The sequence below is a fragment of the Otolemur garnettii genome, unplaced genomic scaffold (genome assembly GCF_000181295.1).
Source record: "Otolemur garnettii isolate 467f Iridium unplaced genomic scaffold, OtoGar3 scaffold00070, whole genome shotgun sequence".
NCBI lineage: Eukaryota > Metazoa > Chordata > Mammalia > Primates > Galagidae > Otolemur > Otolemur garnettii.
The window spans coordinates 636,365-656,744 of record NW_003852465.1 but is presented as its reverse complement, the minus strand read 5'-3'; the positions used below and the strand labels follow the sequence as shown (position 1 = coordinate 656,744).

Sequence of the window (20,380 nt, the reverse complement as noted above, 5' to 3'; positions counted from 1 at the left end):
TCTTCTTTCTTTCTTTCTTTCTTTCTTTCTTTCTTTCTTTCTTTCTTTCTTTCTTTCTTTCTTTCTTTCTTTCTTTCTTTTAGATAGAGTCTCACTATATCACCCTTGGTAGAGTGCTGTGGCATCATAGGTCACAGCAACCTCAAACTCTTGGGCATAGGCTATTATTCTCTTGCCTCAGCCTCCCAATTACCTGGGACTATAGGCATCCGGCTACTTTTTGGTTGTAGTTGTCATTGTTGTTTAGCAGGCCTGGGCCGGGCTTGAACCTGCCAGCTTTGGTGTATGTGGCCAGCACCCTACTCGCTGAGCTACGGGTGCTGCTGAGCTGCTCTAACCCATGGTCATGCTGACACACCCCGCTGGCATGCCTGGATGTGTTGGTTTAGCATTGTCTGCATGGTACTAGAGTGAAATGGGTGTTAGGTTGTCACCATTCACACAAATTTCTAATAAGGAACCTTTACCAAGGGAGCATCTTTGCACTGTCTGTTTTTAAACCTTCTAAACCATGACTTAGAGCCAGCAGAGTAGGCTGTGGCTGTGGACTCCCGCACTGATGTTCAAGCATCAACCACTGACTATCAACACTGATGTTCAAGAAATTATAATTTACATCCATTCCAAGTTGTAAATGCTAGTTTTTTTTTTTTTTTAATTCCAGTAAAAGTCCAGTAAAGTGGTGTCAAATGCTTTGTAAAGCTAAGATCTAAATGGGGACAAGGCAGACAGAGGGGAGATGAGCATGCATCTAAATGCTCTCAGCCCAGCATTGGTTTTCCCTCCCAAGATCCCAGCACCGACCTCTGAGCCTAAGACCTTGACTAAAACCAATTACTTCATCATATTTAGGGACACCAGGTCTAGCTGCATTTTCACTGGGGAGGTGGGGGAGTGAATCATGGTAATTTTTAATGATCTATTCAGGCAGTAGAGCTCTTAATGAAGGACAAAACCTACTTTCTCTCAAGCATGTATTTAGAAGTTCTTCTCAATTGTGCTGCTGATAACCTATTTTATGTAACTACTTGAGACCATCTGTGCAAGAGACATGACTTAGTGTGTCTGTAATTCACTCCTCGGTGCTGTGTGCGGTAGAAGCAGTAGTCACTTTTCTAAGCCAGTCTCTTTATGCCTAAAGGACACTTTGATTCACAACTTAATTTATAATTATATTTAACTTTAGCTTCCTTTTCCTTTATTTTTTTCATGTTGACTTGACTTCACTTTTTTCCCCCAAGTAGAACGTGCTAGCCTTTGGCTTGAAAGTAAAACTCCAGCCCAGAGTGAATTTGTGTCTAATTATAGACCTATAACCAAAACACTGTCATGCTGGTACTGGTCTTTATATTGGAATTGATCTATTTAAAAAGCCCTCTTAAAAGCCTATTGCATTTAGTGCAAGGCTCTTCTTTGAAATGAAGGCAGGATGTGCATTTTTCAGGGTGTTAACTGGTTGTATCTTATTAGGAAGATTTGGGGTTTGAGTGTTTGTGTGAGTTTTAATGTGCCGAGGAGTAGTGGCAGGCTGCTAGCAAGGCAGTAAGAAGTTCTTGGCAGCCAAATGAGTGCATTCAGGGCTTCTCCCTCTCCTACTCCCTGTTTTTCTGGCATTTTGTTGCTTACTAGATTTTCTGCCAGACTGATGGGCCAGAGCAGTGGATGTCCTACTTAACCTCTTGCGAAAAAAGAAAAAAGTTCATTTATCCATTTCCCTCCTTCCTTCCTTCCTTCCTTCCTTCCTTCCTTCCTTCCTTCCTTCCTTCCTTCCGCTATCCATGTGCTTCTGCTACTGGTCCTTGGGCCGGGGGAGTTGGTAGAAGAGACGCTGCTGCTGTGAATGAAGGGTTGGCTTTCATAATTTCTTGAGTCTGAAGGGAACATCAAAGGATACCTTGGGATTCTCTTCTAGTGAGATAGAGAACACCAAAGGCACTTGGTCTGAGTAAGTTTATGTCTTGGATGTTTCCTGTAAGGGGGTCAAATTGTGTGATTTTTGACCCATTCTCAGGCCTGTGGTCAGTAATCTCTTGGCAGTTTCAAAGGGAGTTGGGAAGGGTGATTTGACTTGTTTTATAAAACAGCCTTCTATCTTACCCTTTTCACAAGTCTTTCTAGAAACTGGGTAGACTCCAGCTTGGTGGTTCCACAGCCTGTCCTGAAACAGTACCTTTGAAACCGTATTCTTGGGTGGCCTGTATGGGAACCAGTAGCTCCGCCTCCCAGGGATGCTGAGCTCCAGTTTGGAGCAGAGGTGAGGCAGAACCCCCCTAGCCTTCTTCTCCTCTAATGTTTGGGGGGAGACCAAACCCAGGTTTTAGTGTTAGCAGTCTGCCTGACTTTGTGCGAGGAAATAGGCGGCTGTTGGGGAAGTAACTCTCGAAGATGGTTAGCACCGTCCTGCAAGCTCTGCCCCTACTTCTAACTACTCTATAAAGATATACAGATTTTACTTTATATATATACACACACATATATATATTTTATAAATATATATTTTTTACTTTATATATTATTTTACTTTATACATATATACTTTATAAATATATATATTATTTTACATTATATATATACTTTATAAATATATATATATTTTTACTTTATATATATATAGTAACTAGTTTAACTGGCATCCCACATTAGCCTGACACTTGCCGTAAGAAACTGTGGAGTACTTAGCAAACCAACCCTTTCATAGTTTTTTCTCCATCTATTTGGGGTAAGTATCAAGCAAGGCAAACGGATCTCAATTATTTCAGATGGGCTTCTGAGGCACTGTTGCCAAGGAAGGCTTTTTCTGATTTTTTTGACAAACGAGTTTTTGCACACTTTCATTGGTGTCTTTCAGGAACTTACACACACTGAAAATGAGCTACTGCACATATTTTTATATTTTCTTTATCAATACATGTCTGATCATATGTGTAACAATATTGTAACAGACGGCTGTCCAGGAGGCCTAGCCCTGCTGTGTCATGTCGGAGGAATAGCTTGCCATTATCCCCTCAGCACACTGCGAACTTCTTCCTGAATAAAGATTGTAAATTTGGTCAAGTCGACTCTTCATTCAATTATTTTAAACATTTGAGTTATTTATGGTATATTCCAAATGTATTTATCCTTTGGCAGTTACTAGAGTTCCACTACTATGTCTCAATCTACCCCTCCAGTTGGCAGTTACTGATTTTTTTTTTATCCCTTGAAGTTGTCCTGAAGGAGACAGAAATACTTTGCTGTCTGTATCCCTCGGAATAGGAAGGTAGTGGCATGGGTGGAATGTGTGTTCTTTCTCCAAGTCTATTATAATGTTCATCAAGCATTTTTGTAGAAAGGTAGTGGTAGTTCTTTTGTTACCGAAGTTGCCCTTCACCATGGCTATTTGAAAAGGAAATGTACTAGAATATTTCTGTAAATCTTGAGATAGACTGTTAGAGATTTAACCACCTCTCTGATGGGAGACCAACTCTATGGAAATTGTAAATAAGTTTCATTTGTAAACCTGGCACTGTATTCAATAAACATTTCTGCAACCTTTCAAAAACAAATCAAAACAAAACAGTAGCACAAGGGGAAAATAAAACACCAAGGTATCATTTAACATGATTACGGGAACAGTATTTCACATATCAATACTAACATTGAACACAAACGATCTTAATGCTCCACTTAAAAGGCATACACTGGTCAAATGGATGCAAAACTCAACCTAAGTCTGTGCTGTCTCTGAGAAGCATCTAACTCACAAGGATCCTCACAGTCAGAATATAGTGATTTAAAAAATATTCCATGAGAATGGAAACCAAAAGCAAACAGGAGTAGCTATTCTTGAAGGAGGATCTCTGAGAAGCAGGAAGCAGCGCTAATGAAAAATTAACAGAACCAAGTATGGAGCCGACAAGCAAGAGAAAACTGGTATTTCAACAGAGAGAAGGACGTATCTAAAGTCAGGCAGTGGGAACCATAGGTCGGATGGCATTGGTACTGACCACCCCATAGGAAACAGTTAGGATGAAAAATAAAGATTTGGTGAGAATGTCACCATAGATAAATGTAGTTTATAGATACATGAGAAGTAAGTTTGAGCAGGGAGTGGTGAGCTGTTTCTGCCAGCCCTTTACTGTTGTTTTGTATTAATTTTGTAGCGTTTTTTTTTTTTTTTTAATGTCTTTCAATAAACCCTGTGGTGTGGTTTTTTTTTTTTTTTTCCTTTTCTGAGACAGAGTCTCAAGCTGTTGCCCTGGGTACAGTGCCATGGCATTGATATCAGAATTCTGTCTTCAGTAGGTTCTTGGTCTCGGTGATTCGAGAATGAATCCACAGACCACAGATCAGTGGTAAGACAGGATTTATTTACAGAAAAGAATACAAAAACAACAAAGCTCCTGGCAGAGAGAAAACCCAAGTCAGGGGAGAAAAGCTCTCTCTCTCTCCCCTTCTCCCTATCTCTCTCCAGGCTCTTTGTCCAGGGGTATATATATGCACATGGGTTCCTTATGTATGAGGCCAGGAAATGAATGGATACAGTCCTTTCTGCTGGGGCAAGGTGAATGAGTGCATTGATGAATGAGTGCAGTCCCCTGGCTGGGGCAAGGGGAATGAATGTATCAATGAATGCACACAGTCCCTGCCCCTGGGGCAAGGTGAATAAATGTATCAATGAATGGGCACAGTCCCTTCTGCTGGGGCAAGGTGAATGAATGTATCAATGAATGGACACAGTCCCTGCCCCTGGGGCAAGGTGAATGAATGTATCAATGAATGGACACAGTCCCTCCTGCTGGGGCAAGTGAATGAATGTATCAATGAATGGACACAGTTCCTTCTCCTGGGGCAAGGTGAATGAATGTATTAAAGGATGGCCACAGTCCATTCATGGAATTGAGGCCTAGGAAACTTACTTGAAATTGACTTAGGCATAGGAAATGGCAGTTCCCGGTTCAGTCATAAGTGCAAGGGCGAAGGAGATGCCAAGGCGCTAGAGTTTCCCCAGCAGTCGTCCGGCCCCTCCGGCCACTAGAGCCTGGGAGGGGGCCGTCCCCTCTTGTCTCCAGCCTGCTGGTTCCTCTGCCGGCTGCCGCCACACCACTGCACCAAAACTGCCAAGGCAGAGACCGCGGGTCCTCCAGCTCAGCTCCTCTGAGCAGGCTGGAGCGCCACCTGTCCTGTATCAGCGCCATAGTTCACAGCAACCTCGAACTCTTGGGCTTAAGCGAGTCTCTTGCCTCAACCTCCCAACTAGCTGGGACTACAGGCGCCCGCCACAACACCTGGCTATTGTTGTTGTTTCTATTGCTGCAGTTGTCGTTGTTGTTTTTAGCTGGCCCTGGCTGGGTTTAAGCCTGCCAGCCCTGGTGTATGTGGCCAGCCCCTACCCGCGGGCTACAGGTGCTGCCCAACCCTGAGTGTTTTAAGATAGTGTTTCTTCTACTTCATCCTGTTTGTCCTATCCGCTTGGAAGAGGAGTTCCAATTGAAGGATGCTGGCTAGGGTATTTGTGGCGTGTCTTGAAGGGCACTTCTTGGAAGGCAGGTGGTTGGTTGCCTGGTAGGGCAGCAACCAAGGTTTTTCACTGTACTCGTTCCTGCTGGAGGTGGTCACTTGTGTTAGAAGGAGTAGACCTAATGGAATTTCTTTCTACAGTAGGTCCTTGGTCTCCAAGATTTAAAGAATAAACCCACAAACCACACCAATCAGTGATAAGATTTATTAGATAGAAAGGAACACAGAATGAATGAAGGGCACTGAGCCTCTGGCAGAGGGGAGAGACCCAAGCGGGAGGTCCCCCTTAGGCCTTTTGTTTAAGGGGTTATACAGTGTTTGTAAATGGGGAGGAGGTCTTGAGAATTACATTTGGCCAGGATTGGCAGGCAGAAGGCACCTCTTCAATGTTGATTAGTGAATGAGTGTACTAAAAGATGATTGCAGTCCCTCCAGCTCTGGGCAAACAGGAGGACATCGACTCCAGAAGAGGCCCAGCCTACATGAAATACTGGCAAAACTGCTATTGTCCTGTCTTGCTTGTATCCGGAGAGTGCAGTTTGCAGAAGAAGTCTGTTTGCTTAGGCCTAGGAGACAAGGGTCCTTGTCCAGCCCTGAAGGGGGAACCATGTATCACTAAGCTGGGGATTTGTTCTGGCCACTCTCGTCTGTTTTAGTGTTGGTTGCTGGTGTGTCTTTCAATTCTTTGACAACCCAAGAACCAGTTGTATAAAGTTCCAGCACACTTTCATTCTCATATCGGATAAAACAGACTTTAAATCAACATTGGTTAAAAAAAATTAGTCATTGTACAATGATAAAGGGAAAAATTCAGCAAAGAAATAGCAATCCTAAATATGTATATACCTAAAATAGGATAGTCAGATTCATAAAACAAATCCTACTACATCTAAGCAGAGAGATAAGCAGCAGCATCATAATCGCTGGGAACTTTAGCTCTCCACTCACATGGCTGAACAGATAATTGAGACAGAAGACAAACAGAAAAACTGGAGTAGGAAGACTAGAAAGTCAAGAGCATGAGGTCCTCAGAGGTTCTGTGGCGGGTCGTGGGAAGTAATTATAAGATGAGTGTGTTTGTAACTCACATTCTCTGTAAAAGTCATTCTAGGTCAAACTTTTATGCTTTTCAAAATTGTGAGAAGAACTTTTATTGGATAGGAAATATGTTATTTATCATTACTTGATAGCAAGTATATTAGGCACAATGACATCCTGTGTCTTGGAAAAATTCCAGTTTTTTGGAATTCAAAATGTATGACTGCTAACACAGTCATAACATAATATTCTTCCCAGGTAAAGGAAGTATATCCAAGACATGGGATCCTTTCTCATAAGGCAAAATACTCATGTGAGTTCTGCCTGGGATCTAAGGCTCAGTAAGAAGTTAGGTCTTTAGATTTTAGCATAATAGCTCTTTAATTTAAGATATTGCCACTCTCTTTCTTTCTGTTATTTAGAGGCTTGTAAGTTTTTCTTATATTTTCACATTTTCTAACTTTTTTTTTTATTGAATGGTAACTATGTACATTAATGCACTTCTGGGGTACAGTGTGGGGTTTTCACACACAATCTGAAATACTTCCATCAAACTGGTTAACATAGCCTTCATGTCATTTTCTCAGTTATTGTTTTAAAACGTTCACATTCTACTCTTGAAAGATTCACTTGTACCCTTGTAAGATAAACCTCAGAAGTGATCCCTCCAATCTCCCTCCCTCCACCCATTCCCCCTTCCCCTCTCTCTCTCGCCTCCCCATATTCTTAGGCTCACATTTTCTAACTTTGAAACAGAAAGTAAATTGGGAAGTGAGGAGGAATCTGAATATTTAAAAGTATAGATTCCCCTAAACTAATCAGCTCGATTTTATTATCAAAGATGAAGGTTTCTGTTAACATGTTCAAGGACCCATTCATTTATTCATTTATTCAACAAAGAACTAAAGGACATTTATTCTATTCCAGATATCATAGATGCTAAAGATGGGAAAGGAGTATGTACATGAATGTGTGTGGACACTGCTCTCTAGAAATTAGAGTCCAGCGGGAGATAATGCAGACCTCCCTGTTCTCACCCAAAAGAGGACTTCTGTTTCTTTGCTTGTCATGCTGAGCTGTGGACAGGACTAAAGAAATTCTAGACTTCCTTCAGGGAGCGTGGAAGACGTTGCATTGATAATACATTTATTGCTCTAGGTTAGGAAAATGCAAATGTCAGATCAGGCATGGCTGCCTCACACCACGGCCACAGCAGCACAGCCTGCAGGGCCAAGAGCTTGAACTGATTGCTCTTCTTTATTTACAAGACTAACCAAGACTTATCCTCTCATGCCTCATATTTCAATCTATCTAGATCACCTAGAGAAACCCAAGACTCCAGACCATCTATTATTTACCCTAGGGCTCTCATGCTGAGAAATTTCAGTGTATTCCCTAATCTGACTAAATTCTCCTTCCTCCTTCTCCTTCTAAGATTTTTCACTATGCCCTCTTAAACTGTACTGTTAGTTACCAGCAAACTCTCCTATATCTTCCCTTTCCTGAAATTCCTGACCCCTTGCCTTATGTGAGTGAGCTTTCTCTAATGCCTTTCAAAGGAAGGTAGTTTTTTTCCCTCACAAAATTATGTGACTCAGGGCCAGGAGGTGGGATTGATGTTCTACTAGTTCACCATTGTCCCTTCCTAATCCTTCCTTTAAACAGATAGCTCTTAAATTTGTGTCATATCCTGGGACCAGCTGTAAGCTCTCGTTGGTGCCATCCACAAACCACCACATCCCTAACATCCTTCCATTGAACACCTTCTTCCCGTCCACCCAATCCTATCACTTTCTGAAGGACTTTATCATACTTGTGAATGACCGATCTTGGACTCTGAATTAGGGCTGCAAAAAAATGTATGCACATTTTAAGAGATATTGTTGGAAGTAGAATTGATCATCCCCCGAGCTGTATGAATTGCAGGTGAAATGGATGTGTATACATGTCTAGGCACAATTGAACCGTAATGATATCCTCAATTTAACTTGGAACAGTAATACAGAGATAACATTGATCACAATGTGTATACATTTTGTGGCACCCTCTGTGTATTGGCCATAGAAGAAATTCTCTGTAGATTAAGCAGGAAAGATTTATTCCAGGATAACAAATGACTTGAAGACTCATCAGAGATCTGGAAAAAGCAACCTGTTCAATAGGCGATGACTCCCAAAAGCCAGAATTAACCTTGCGTTGCCCTTCTTGGACTAGGAAGCTACGAGCCCCAGACCCACATCATCACTGCCGTGATAAAGAAGCTGTCACTGCGAAGGGAGCTGCACAATTCAGCTGCTACGATTTGCACCAGCAAAATGAGTGTCCTGTTCTTTGCCTCTTGATACCATCGAGCTACTGATGGGACCCTGAGACCCTGGCAAACACTGCGTCCACAACCCTGCTGCTCAGCAGAAATAGAAGCTTCACGAACACGGTATCTGCCTTGGTCCTTCCTTCCTCAAATCAGAGAAACATGAAGTCATCAGATGAAAACACTTTCATATTTTCAACGCCAAACTCATAGACTACATGCAATTTTAGAGGTCTTTTCAGCTTTTCTTTTCATAAGGATGCAATAAGGGCCTATTTTTAATAAAATCATATCCCTGTGCTTGTGCTCTGAACCCCGTTTTTTGTTTCTTTCTCAGGGGTTGTTCCCTTTGTTTGCAGTAGTCCCTGTATCACCTGTAGAGTAATTCATTCTCAGGCTAAACACGGACATCCTGTAGAATCCCTATATTAAAAACAAAACTCTCCCTTGACTCCACAATGATATTCCCACTATTCCTCAAATATGTCAGACCTCTTCTTCCTTGCAATCATTTGCTCATCTTCATCTGGCTTAGCTGGGACCATTTTCCTTAGTTATTTCGATGGCTGGCCTGTCTCACAGCTAATGTCTCTGTTTGTGTTAACCACAGAGACCTTCCCAGCTCCCCCCCCTCCACGTTTGCCTCCTGCAGTTACTGCCATATCACACTGTTCATTCTCTTTGGAATTCTTATCCAATTCTAAAATTAACTTTTATGCATTGCTTATTCTTTGTTTATTTGTTTCCACCACCAGTATATAAGCTTATATAGGGCTACTTGGGAGGCTGAGGCAAGAGAATTGCTTAAGCCAAAGAGTTGGAGGTTGCTGTGAGCTATGATGCCAGCACTCTACCATGGGTGACAGCTTCAGACTCTGTCTCAAAAACAAAATAAAACAAAAAAAACCATTTTGGTTAATAGAATCATGTCTGATTTTATGGAATCCTAAAATTTCAGAATGAAATAATGCTTTGGACTTCACTACCAGAAAACTTTCCCCAATGCATGAGTATCTCTCTAATACCCAGCAGTCATGTAAGAACTGACCCTGAGGGCAGCGACCAGGCCTGTTATGTTTGCTGTTCTGTCCCCATGCCTAGCAGGATGCCTGGCATGTAGCGGGTGGTCATTCAACATTTTTTGAATGACTAAAATAAAATCTCCATTTCGGTAACAATCTCCTAGTTCAGAAAACATGATCATATTTTATAACCATCAATTCTACTCTTACGGAAAGACTTTTGTGAATTTTTGCAGATAGAATGTGTCCAAGAAAACAAGCACAAAGATGCTTATAGCAGGATTTTTTTTTTAATAATGTAAAATACTGTAGCAATGTCCATCAGTAGGATAATGGATAAACAAGATGTGATGTATTCATTTGTTAGAATTCTATGTACAGTAGTCAAAGGGAATAAACTACAGATACACTTATCAACAGGGTGAATCTCAAAAACACAATTTTCAGCAAGGAAAAGCAAGTCAGAGAAGAGTAGAAAAGGAATTATTCTATTATTCCTTATTAAAGTTTAAAAATATGCAAAACAAACAAAACATATGTTTCAGGAGTCCTTTTTCTGCTGCTGTAATTAAATACCATCAATTAGGTGACCCATAAACAACAGAAATTAATTTCTTACAGTTTTGGAGGCTGGGCGTCTAAGATCAAGGCGCCAGTAGATTCTGTGTCTGAATCTCATTCATGAGAGCTCTGCTAACATGGCCTCCCAAAAGCCTCACCTCCTAAAATCTGGGGATTACTATTCCATCTTGGAGGTTAAGATTTCAACCTGTGGGAGGTTGAAGGTGGGAGGAATCAGTCACACAGACCATAGCAGGAGACACACATATGCATAGCAAAAAATAAATGCTTGATTATTAAACAAGAAATTCAAAGTGAGGCTTTCCTGCTGCTGATGGGAGTGAGTGGTCAGAGGCCACCTAGGAACGCTAGGGCCCTCACATTAATGCTTTCCTTCTTAAATTGGGAATTAGGTCCCGATATTCTTTATTTTTCATATTTTTATCTGCCTGAAATATTTCATAATAAATGTAAAATCCCAATGGACTGAAATAAATTTGAACAAGGAAAAAAAGATATTCTTCCCTACAGAATGTGACTATGAGGCTCAGGGAGGCATCCACTGAATAGTAAATAGATTCTTTAAGGCTATAAAATGTAAATTTTATCGGTAACACCTGAAAAAATAATTGACATCATCAATAACATCTTCGACTTCAACGAGTATAATTTTGTATTCAGTTCCCCCCCCCAAATTATTACTTTCTGTCATTGAAAACTTCAGTAGCCATATTTAACTTGTAATTTCTTGTTGAAAGAAACCAGTATGAAAATGTTTAGAGCTCATCACAAATGTCGCCAGAAGTTCTGCTAGGAAGAAGGCTGAGTTTCTGAGGAATTTGCACAGAATTTGAGTTACAAAAATTACGTGGATAAAAGGTAAATTCTACATTTTATAAGTGCTTATACAATTAATAGTGAATATTCTAAGTTAATTACAAACTTGGCACATTTAGTTCATCTTAACCACTGTCATCTCCTTTTACAAAGTAATAAAGGTACTGTCACAAACCAGGTTGCTCAGCCTTCAAGTCTGTTCGCTAATAGAAGTTTCTCATCCATCCCTAATAGACAATGTAGTAGTATAATAGAAAGTCGTTTTTTTTTTTTGGTTTTGTTTTTTGAGACACAGCTGCAAGCTGTCCCCCTGGGTAGAGTGCTATGGCATCACAGCTCACAGCAACCTCCAACTCCTAGGCCCAAGCGGGTCTCCTGCCTCAGCCTCCTGAGTAGCTGGGACCACAGGTGCCCGCCACAACGCACGGCTATTTTTTGGTTGCAGTCGACATTGTTGTTTGGTGGGCGGGGCTGGATTTGAACCCGCCACCTTAAGTGTATGTGGCTGGCGCCTTAGCCGCTTGAGCCACAGGCGCCGAGCCAGAAAGTTGTGTTTTTAAAGCTCTTTCAATTGTAGTACAGTAGAGGTGTGTGGGGAGGAGAACTCTTATCTGAGTGCCCACTGTTTGCCCGGCAATTTGCCTTTGTTACATACCCAAATCTTTGTAATAGGTGTATGAGGTTGGTACTGCCGTCATCCGTCTTGTACACATGAAACAAATGAAGCACAGAGAATGGACATAACTTTCCAGGATCTCATGACTGGTCAACAGTGGATCCAATTCTGTAATCTGATTGGGGTCTATAACCCTTGTCCACCAGAATTATTATCCCTTTGCTGTCAACATGCAAAAGCAAAACAAACCAACCAACAAAAAACTAAATTGAAGTAAAAGTGGGGGAAACAGAAGTGGACTAGGGTTTTCTGTTAGAGCAGTGAGGGTAAGGGTGGCAGGTGGCTCTAGGTGTGTTAAAAAGCTAGCCAGCCTAGCAGAGGCCCCAGCTCACCCCTCAGGCGGTGGAGGTGTGAAGTGCCCTCCCTGCCGGAGCTTTGCACCAAGATGATTGGACGAGGCGGATACCCTACTCTCTGTTGCCCCCTCGTGGCAGCGCAGCAATGTCAGGGACGTAGGGACTCCAGGGCAGGGTTAAAGCTGCAGCTGGGAGAGGGTCCCCTCCCCTGCTGGAGACTGTCCTGCACGCGGGACAGAGTGTCTAGGCCCCGAGGTAGGAAAGGCAGCGAAAACGATGCGCAAAAGGGGGGTTTCCTCTCAGACAGTAGCGATGGGGACTGCGGGACCCTCAGCATGTTCCCTATGGCTTGGGATCGGTCTCTGCTGGGGCCACTCTGGAAAGCGTCGGGTCTCCCAGGCCCACCCCTCCCTCAAGGCCTGACACCTTTGGTCTTAGATGTGGTGACCCTGGGAAGGTGCAGTGTTGGGTCCTGTTGCCAAGGATGATGCTGTCCTCTCTCTTCCCAGTCCAGCCATGGGGCAAGTGCAAAGAGGTCTGCTCCCACCCGGACCCACCCAGACCCACCCAGCCCCACCCAGCGTCCTGCTCGCGGTGGTGGGAGGTGGGGACCCCTGTGGCTGCTGTCACTCTGAGGCCAGGGCACCAGAGATAAGCTGGGAAAGCTCCTAGGAGCGTGGGTCAGTCCCCAGAACTCGCTGCCCTAACTTTCTGGCTTTCTTTTTTATGTCCTCTTTTTAACTGTCTTGATCAGATTTTAACGTCTGCTACTTAATACTGTATTGTACACTTCCATGTCTGTTAAGAGGGTAGAGTCTCAACTTAAGCGTCCTTACCACAAAATCCAATCAAATAAAACACTAGGTTGACGATTTCATCTCCAATTTTGGGGATTTATAAATGACTGATAATTTAAATATTCAAACCCAAGTAGTATTTCTGGTGAGTATTCAAGTATGCATGGACTCATGTGACGTCGGAGCTATTTTCCACACTTTGTAGAAGCTGTAACCCGAGTTACAACTTCCCCTTTGTAAAAACTATTTCTGGCAGAGTGGTACCCTGGAAACCGATTCACAGTTTCTATTAGTTAATTATTGACAGAGTAGAGGGATGGGCAGGGAAGAAAGAAGGGTGGGAAGGGTTGGGGTCTTTGAGAATGTGACAAAGAAGGCAGTGACTTTACCCTGTGAGGTCGGGAAGTGTCAGGTTCCGACTTGTGTTCCCAGGTTCTTGGAAAAAGGTGGACATTTCTCCGAACTGAGGGTCTTCCTCATTTTTACCTAATAGGGTAACTTCCAGGGGTTGCCATGGGAATTGTAAACTGTCACACACTGGTGGGTGTGATTTTTATACGCTAATGAGAGAAAGTTGACTTTCCGTCTTAAGATGCTAGTCTCTGCGCATTCTCCTGGCCTAGAAAAGATCACTAATCCCAGGTTCCTGCCCTTGTGGGTTTGTGCTGGATGTTGATCAGCCCTGTCATCCCTGTGCCTCTTATGTGGTACAGCTGTCAACCTGCACCTGTTCCCTGTCCCTACCAGGAAGGGCCTGCGCTTATGTAGGAGTTGATCCAAGCGCTTTGGAGCAGGCTCCAGGGAGGATGGCCGGGGCTAAGGCCCGGGTGCAATAAGCCTTTTCTTGGAGGTGTAGTTCAAGCACAGGTTCCTGTACATTTTTTTAGTCCTCCACAGCCTTTCAAAAACAAATTTGCTCTTTTCATTTCTTTTTCTTAATAGCTGTAATCTCTGTCCATTCAACAGTAACTTTTCATAAAATAATAATTACTCGCACTTAATAGATTTTCTAAAAGCCCTAATGGCTCATTTCTCCAATCTGCATTAATTCTTCACAATGAAGATAAATGTAGCAGACGTACTTTTCAATACAGATGGCTCATCATGTCTGCAGTTCCCCATGGTGGATTCAACCAACCAGGGATTGTAAATATTCAGGAAAAAAAATAAGGAGAATTAAAAACCAGAAACAAAAATACAGTATGACAGCTATTTACGTACCATTTGTGTTCTATATCATAAGTCATTGAGATGATTTAAAGTACATACACTTAAGTTACATGCAAACACTGTGTCATTTGGGTTTGGATGTGTGCAGGGGGAGAGGGGTTGCCCTGGAACTATTCCTGGCTGATCACCAAGGCACCGCCGTGTTCTCCTAGGATTCTGTGTATTTTGTCCTCAATATTTTCCCTTAGTATTCCTTATAGCAATAGAGTAATGCTATCAGGGGACATAGGATAGAGACAATTGGTGGAAACAAAGACAACCAGAAGTAGATGATAAAGCGAGTCTGTGTGCGATGGTGTAGAACAGATTGAAATATAAATGCCAAGGGAATGTAGAATAAAAGATGATCAGAGGGAGACGGATTTCTGGATGCCAGACTACATGCCAATAGATAGCTTTCTTTTCTGTAGCATAAATTCTGGGTTTAGCAATTTGACAAACTAGAAGTAGTTTGTATCAACAAAGGTTTTAGAATGAAGTTGTCTCTCCACATCGTCCAATCAATGAAATCAATAGTCTAAGTAAATGCTCAGCTGTTTTTAGGCAAGTGGTGAAACAGACTTGGAGGTCGTTTTGTTTGTTTATTTGGTTGGTTTTCTTCCCCACAGTTCTTGAGGCAGAAAACAGACCAGCTGAAGCAGAGTTTTAAGGATGGCAAGCAATTATGTGCCTAACAGGCACAGAGAGTGGTAATCAGAATTGCCTCCTACCTATTGGACCATATTTTTAATCTGCAGGCTGAAATGGTGACCATGCTATGATGAAATGAATTCTATTTCAAATTATGAGATGTATTGTACACTTGATTCTGTATTTGCTACAATTTTTTTTTTTTTTTTTTTGTGGGGAAGGTTAGGGATTTCATAACGCTTTACGTTATTGTCATTGCTATGTAGTATCTGGAAACCTCTCCTGTTGAATAAGCTAGTGGTTCTCAAAAACAGTAGTGTTGTTTGAAAATTTGTGGGAAATGCAAATTCTCAAGCACCACCTAATGAATCAAAAATTCCGGGGTGGGACCCAGCAATCTGTTTTAACAAGCTCTCTGTGATCCTGATGCCCACTGAAGTCTGAGAATCACTGAAACGACCACAGTGGAAGACTTTGCAAAAAAAAAGAGGTAGTCTGTTGGTCACTGGGACACAATCTTCTGGAGTATTTGTGAAAAATGCATATTGGTGCCATACTCTCTCTTCCCCAACCATACTGAATCTGTGATTTCAGGGCTTGTCATTTTCACTTCTAACTAGCAGATCAGCTAATTCACATACTTAATAATAAGCATAGGAGTCACTATATACAATGTGTATATATATGTGTGTGTGTGTGTTTTACAGCAATATTATTAACTGTCATTTATTACAGCATATATAAACTCAATACGTGATAGGAAGGATAGAATGGAAATAATTGTTTTTTATCTTCTTGGAAGAACTGAAGATTAGTCTCATCCCCACCTTGGGGAGAAATGAATTTTTCACTTGTAAATACTTCTGCCTCCAGCTTTAATGCACTCTGAGTAACAATCAAGAATCATAGCACTCTTGCTTAGCAGCTTTTTGCCATTGTCAGTGTTCCTAACCTCTTTAAATCTTAGTTATCCCACCTGTGACGTGGAATTCCTCTTTGAGGAAATTGTAGGATTTAACCTAAATGTCATCTCAGAGACCTTACCTGAGATTCCAATCTAGAGTGGTCACTGTGATGTGTGTCCCTGAATGGGACGTTGGGTCTACTATTCTTTCCCATTTATTTGTTGGTTGGGTGGTTTTATTGGCTTCCGCTGGAATATACGTTGCGTGAGGGCATAGCATTTGTCTATTTTGTTCACTTTTATGTGATCAATAGTGAGTATATGTACTTTTGAATAAAAGATTGATTCATGAGAATCTAAGTAGACTCATTCAGGGCCTGGTCATGTTGACAGCTGGTTAGCAGTTGGAGCATGAAGCTGCAAGCACCAGGGCACACAATGGAACAGTGAATTTGAGGCTTGCATTTGTTTTCCTATAAGATTTAGCTTTAAAATATCTTTCATTTTTTATATGTGAAACTTTCTGATTTGCACATTTTGTCTGTTTTTCTTCTGTGATTTTTCATGGGTGAAATACAACTCTTTTTGTTAGATTTATGTTGCATAACTATATTTTCTACCTCTGTGCAGATAAATATTTATTGTCCAACTAAATGATGAGTTACATTCCAAAATGATGATAATTTTAAAATCTCATTGGAATTACTTCTGATGAGCTTAGAATCCCCCATTTGTTATTTTCTTTACATTAAAAAAAAAAAACTATTAAAAACCCTAGACTCTAATGACGTATAGACTCCCATAATACTTGTTAATAAACAAGTATAAATAATTGCATATTTGCATGCTAAAGGAAATAATTTTGTAGAGTGAAAAACATGATGATGTAGGATATAAAAGGGAGAATTTGGAATAATTCATTCCAAAATAAGAGGACAGAGTTGCATATTTATGACATTCCTGCCCTCTTTAGGCCCGGGGAAGTTGTCCCATCCTCCAAGCCCCGGTCCTTTGGGCTTGTGGTGGCAGCTAGAGCTCCAGTTGGTTCTGAACTACCTTTGGTCTTTCTTCCCTTTTCTTGAAGGATAATGCATGCTGATGCTGAAAGGCATTGTTATCCTAGTTCCTGCTTGTCAATTGCCGCAAGTCTGATAGCCTTCCTGTATTCCTTTTTATCTTTGGTCTAAACTGACAGTGTTTCCGCTGAGATGGTTGATTGCACCTAATCTCATTAACAAATGGTCCTTCAGCCACATTCTTGTGGTCTCTATACAACAGGCTTTCTCATTTTTTTGCAATATGGATAGGCTGAGATTTTTTTTTCAATCCTTCAAGTTCAACCAAATCTTCACCTTCTGGATCTGTTTTGTATAACAGTTCCTTCTTCGAGTTATTTATTCATTTCCCCTCATGTTTCACTAGTAAGTAGCAAGGAGAAATTAGGCAGCACTTTCAATACTTTACTGAGACATATCTTCAGATAAATGTTCAAACGCATCACTTATAAGTTCTACTTTTCACCCAGTGGAACACAATGTAAGCAAGTGGCCTGCCACTTTGTAGCAAGGATCACCTCTCCTTTGCTGTAATAGCTTTCTTATCTACCATTTCTTATTCTCTCCATTTGTTCCCGGGATTAAAGCTACCATCTAGATCATTTTTCTTAGTTCAGTACAACTTTGTTCTCATCAGCCCACTTTATGCTATTATTATGAAATACGTTACATTTCTATATGCTGTAAGTCCAATAATACAATTATATAATTAAAACTGCATGATTACATGCACTTGTTTTTTGTACAATTGCTTTCTAAAAAAATAGACTTTACTTTTCAAGAATTTTGTTTTACGACAAAATTGAGTAGAAGGTATAAGGATTTCCCAACTGTACTGCTCCAGCACTGCCCCATTCCATCCCTGAGGCTCCAGTGCTAAGGCCAGCCCCATGGCTCTGCCCCCACTACTTCAGTGCTACTGCCAGGTCCTGAAGCTCCACCCTCTGAGGCGCCAGTGCTGCCACTGGGCTCTGAAAACCAGTCAAGAGGCTCCCTGCTGCCATTGTGCCCCACAGACCCACTCTAAAGTCTCCCACTGGCTACCTGGTAGGAGCTCCCAAGGTCCAACATTCTACCAGGGGCCTCTCTTGACCTGCTGTTGCACCTGTATTCAAGAAAAGGCCCAAAGCTTGGACACCCATGGCCAAGGCTTAGATAGCCTCACTTAGCTGCCCTTGTCATTTCTGTAGGGAGAAGCACATCGAGCAGTCCCCCACAACACCAGTCCCCATGAAGAGGGTATCATGCAGCCCCCAACTCCAGCTTCAGACAGCAGTCTCGAGAACAGCCCAGCACTTTGCATGAGGGTCATGCAGTACTGGCTTGAACCGTGACAATTACAGGGGAATAGGATGAAACTGCACAGATGTATCACAGATGTCAGTGCACCTGTCTCTGTACTGCTGGGCCAGTTTTCCAGAGTAGAACACAAAAGCTCCACCTAGGAACCATGTCTTCTCACTTAGTAGGGAGTTCATAAAAGAAGAAGAGGTGCCCTACAAACATATCGGCACTGATCTGGGAAAAGAGGATTTAGACGAAAAGAAATGAGCAAAAGAACTCTGGCAGATGAAAACCCAAAAACAGTTCAATAACCTCAGGAGATCATAATGGATCTACAGCAATGGGCCCCACTTAAAAAAAAAAGTCAAAATGTGAGAAATGAAATTCAAAATATACATGTCAAACAAGATGAATGGAACTGAAGGGAAAGTTGGAAACCAACAAAAAGAAGCCAAAGAAAAAATCTAGGACATCGATGAAAAAAAAATGATAAAGTTTCCAAAGAGCTAGACAATATAGAAAGGAAATAATAGAACTTTAAGATATGAAACTGTCAACTTAGGGAATTTCAGAATACAACAGAAAGATTCAACAATAGGCCAAACCAAGCAGAAGAAAAAATCTTGGCGCTTGAAGATAAAGCTGTTGAACTAAGTCAGTCAAAGATGAAGAAAAAAAAAAAAAAGAGGAAGAATGAACAAATCATGCAGAAAAATATGGAACTATGTGAAGCAAACTAATATGTGAATTATAGGTATTCCTGAAGGAGAAGAAGAAAAAAGTGTGGAAAATCCATTCCAGTGAATCATTGAGGGAATCATCCCTGCTGTTGTCAGGGATTCAGGTATCCAAACACAAGATGGGCATCAAACACCGGGAAGATTCATAGCAAATAGAACATCTCCACGACACATACTCATCAAGATAGCCAAAGTCAAAATGAAGGAGAAAATTCTACAAGCTACAACACAAAAGCAACAACTAACCTACAAAGGAATAATCTTTAGGCTAACAGCAAACATCTTGGCAAAGACTTTTCAAGCCAGAAAATGTTGGGGCCTCATTTTTGATCTTCTTAAATAGAACAACTGCCAGCCAAGAATTCTGTGTCCTGAAAAACTAAGTTTCATAAATGATGGAGAAATAAAAACCTTTCCAGACAAGCAAATGTTAAAGGAACTTGCCACCACTTGACTTTCCCTACCGGAAAATATTGAGAACTACCTTATACATGGAACAGCACAGGAGCTACCCACCAAGGGAAAAACACCCCAAATTTAAAGTTCACAGATCTAATGAGACAATAGTACAAATGGGAAAATGAAATAATAGGGTATCACCCAACATGATTAATGGAGCAGCACCCCACGTATCGATAGGAACACTCAACATGAACAGTCCGAATGCTCCACTAAAAGGCATAAAACTGTCTGAATGGGCAAAATTAGGGAAGAAACCAATGAATGAACCAGGATATTCCTGGGACTACTGTGAGGCAAACTCAGGTTAGACTACCACTTACCATCTGGATTCTGTAACCCTCTCTGACCCGTGGAATTACAGTGACTCTGTAGATCCCCACACATTAGTGCTATTTTAGAGCCTGTACCCAGAAGTTCCCCAAAGAGCTTAGAATGTTTACCTTTTGCCAAGACACAGTTACCCTGACACAATAGCCACTCATTGCTTCGGAGAAGTTTAGAGGGAAGGGTCAAGTACACCAAATGGTATTAATTTGGGGTTTTCTCACAGTGGGACCTGACCTCTTTTCATTTAATTAAGGGCTTTGGGGTCTGTGAATTGACTCAAGGCTGAGAATTGTTTGAGAGGCAGTCATGATCGGAGAGTCACGTCACTGTGCCGCTGTTTACTATGCTCGGATGTTTCCCCTATGTTTCCTAAACCAAATCCGATCTTGGTGATTGCTGGTTGATTTCACTCCTGAACTTCCTACTTTAGCCAGAGCCAGAGATGTTTTCATGTCTTAAGGTTTTCTGGGATTGGATTACTACCCCTGTCCTGTTGGACATCATGTTGATGATGCCACCTGATCTCAGTCATTTTGGGCTCCAGTAAAACTTGCCGAAATTCAAAAACTCTTTTCATTTGCTACATTTCCTCTCTTCAAGCCAGTAATCACCATTAAAAGGGTCGGTGTTTTCTCTCCAATGTCTGTCTACAGCAAGAATGAAACGAGATTGATTTGGGTTCTCATGGGCAAAGAATAGAGGGATAACTGG

At 41.5% G+C, this 20,380-nt stretch overlaps 1 pseudogene; it reads left to right on the top strand.

Moving 5' to 3' along the window:
• The window catches only part of LOC100953686, an 18,745-nt pseudogene extending 555 nt beyond the window's left edge, over positions 1-18,190 (top strand).
• The last annotated feature ends 2,190 nt before the right edge of the window (positions 18,191-20,380 follow it).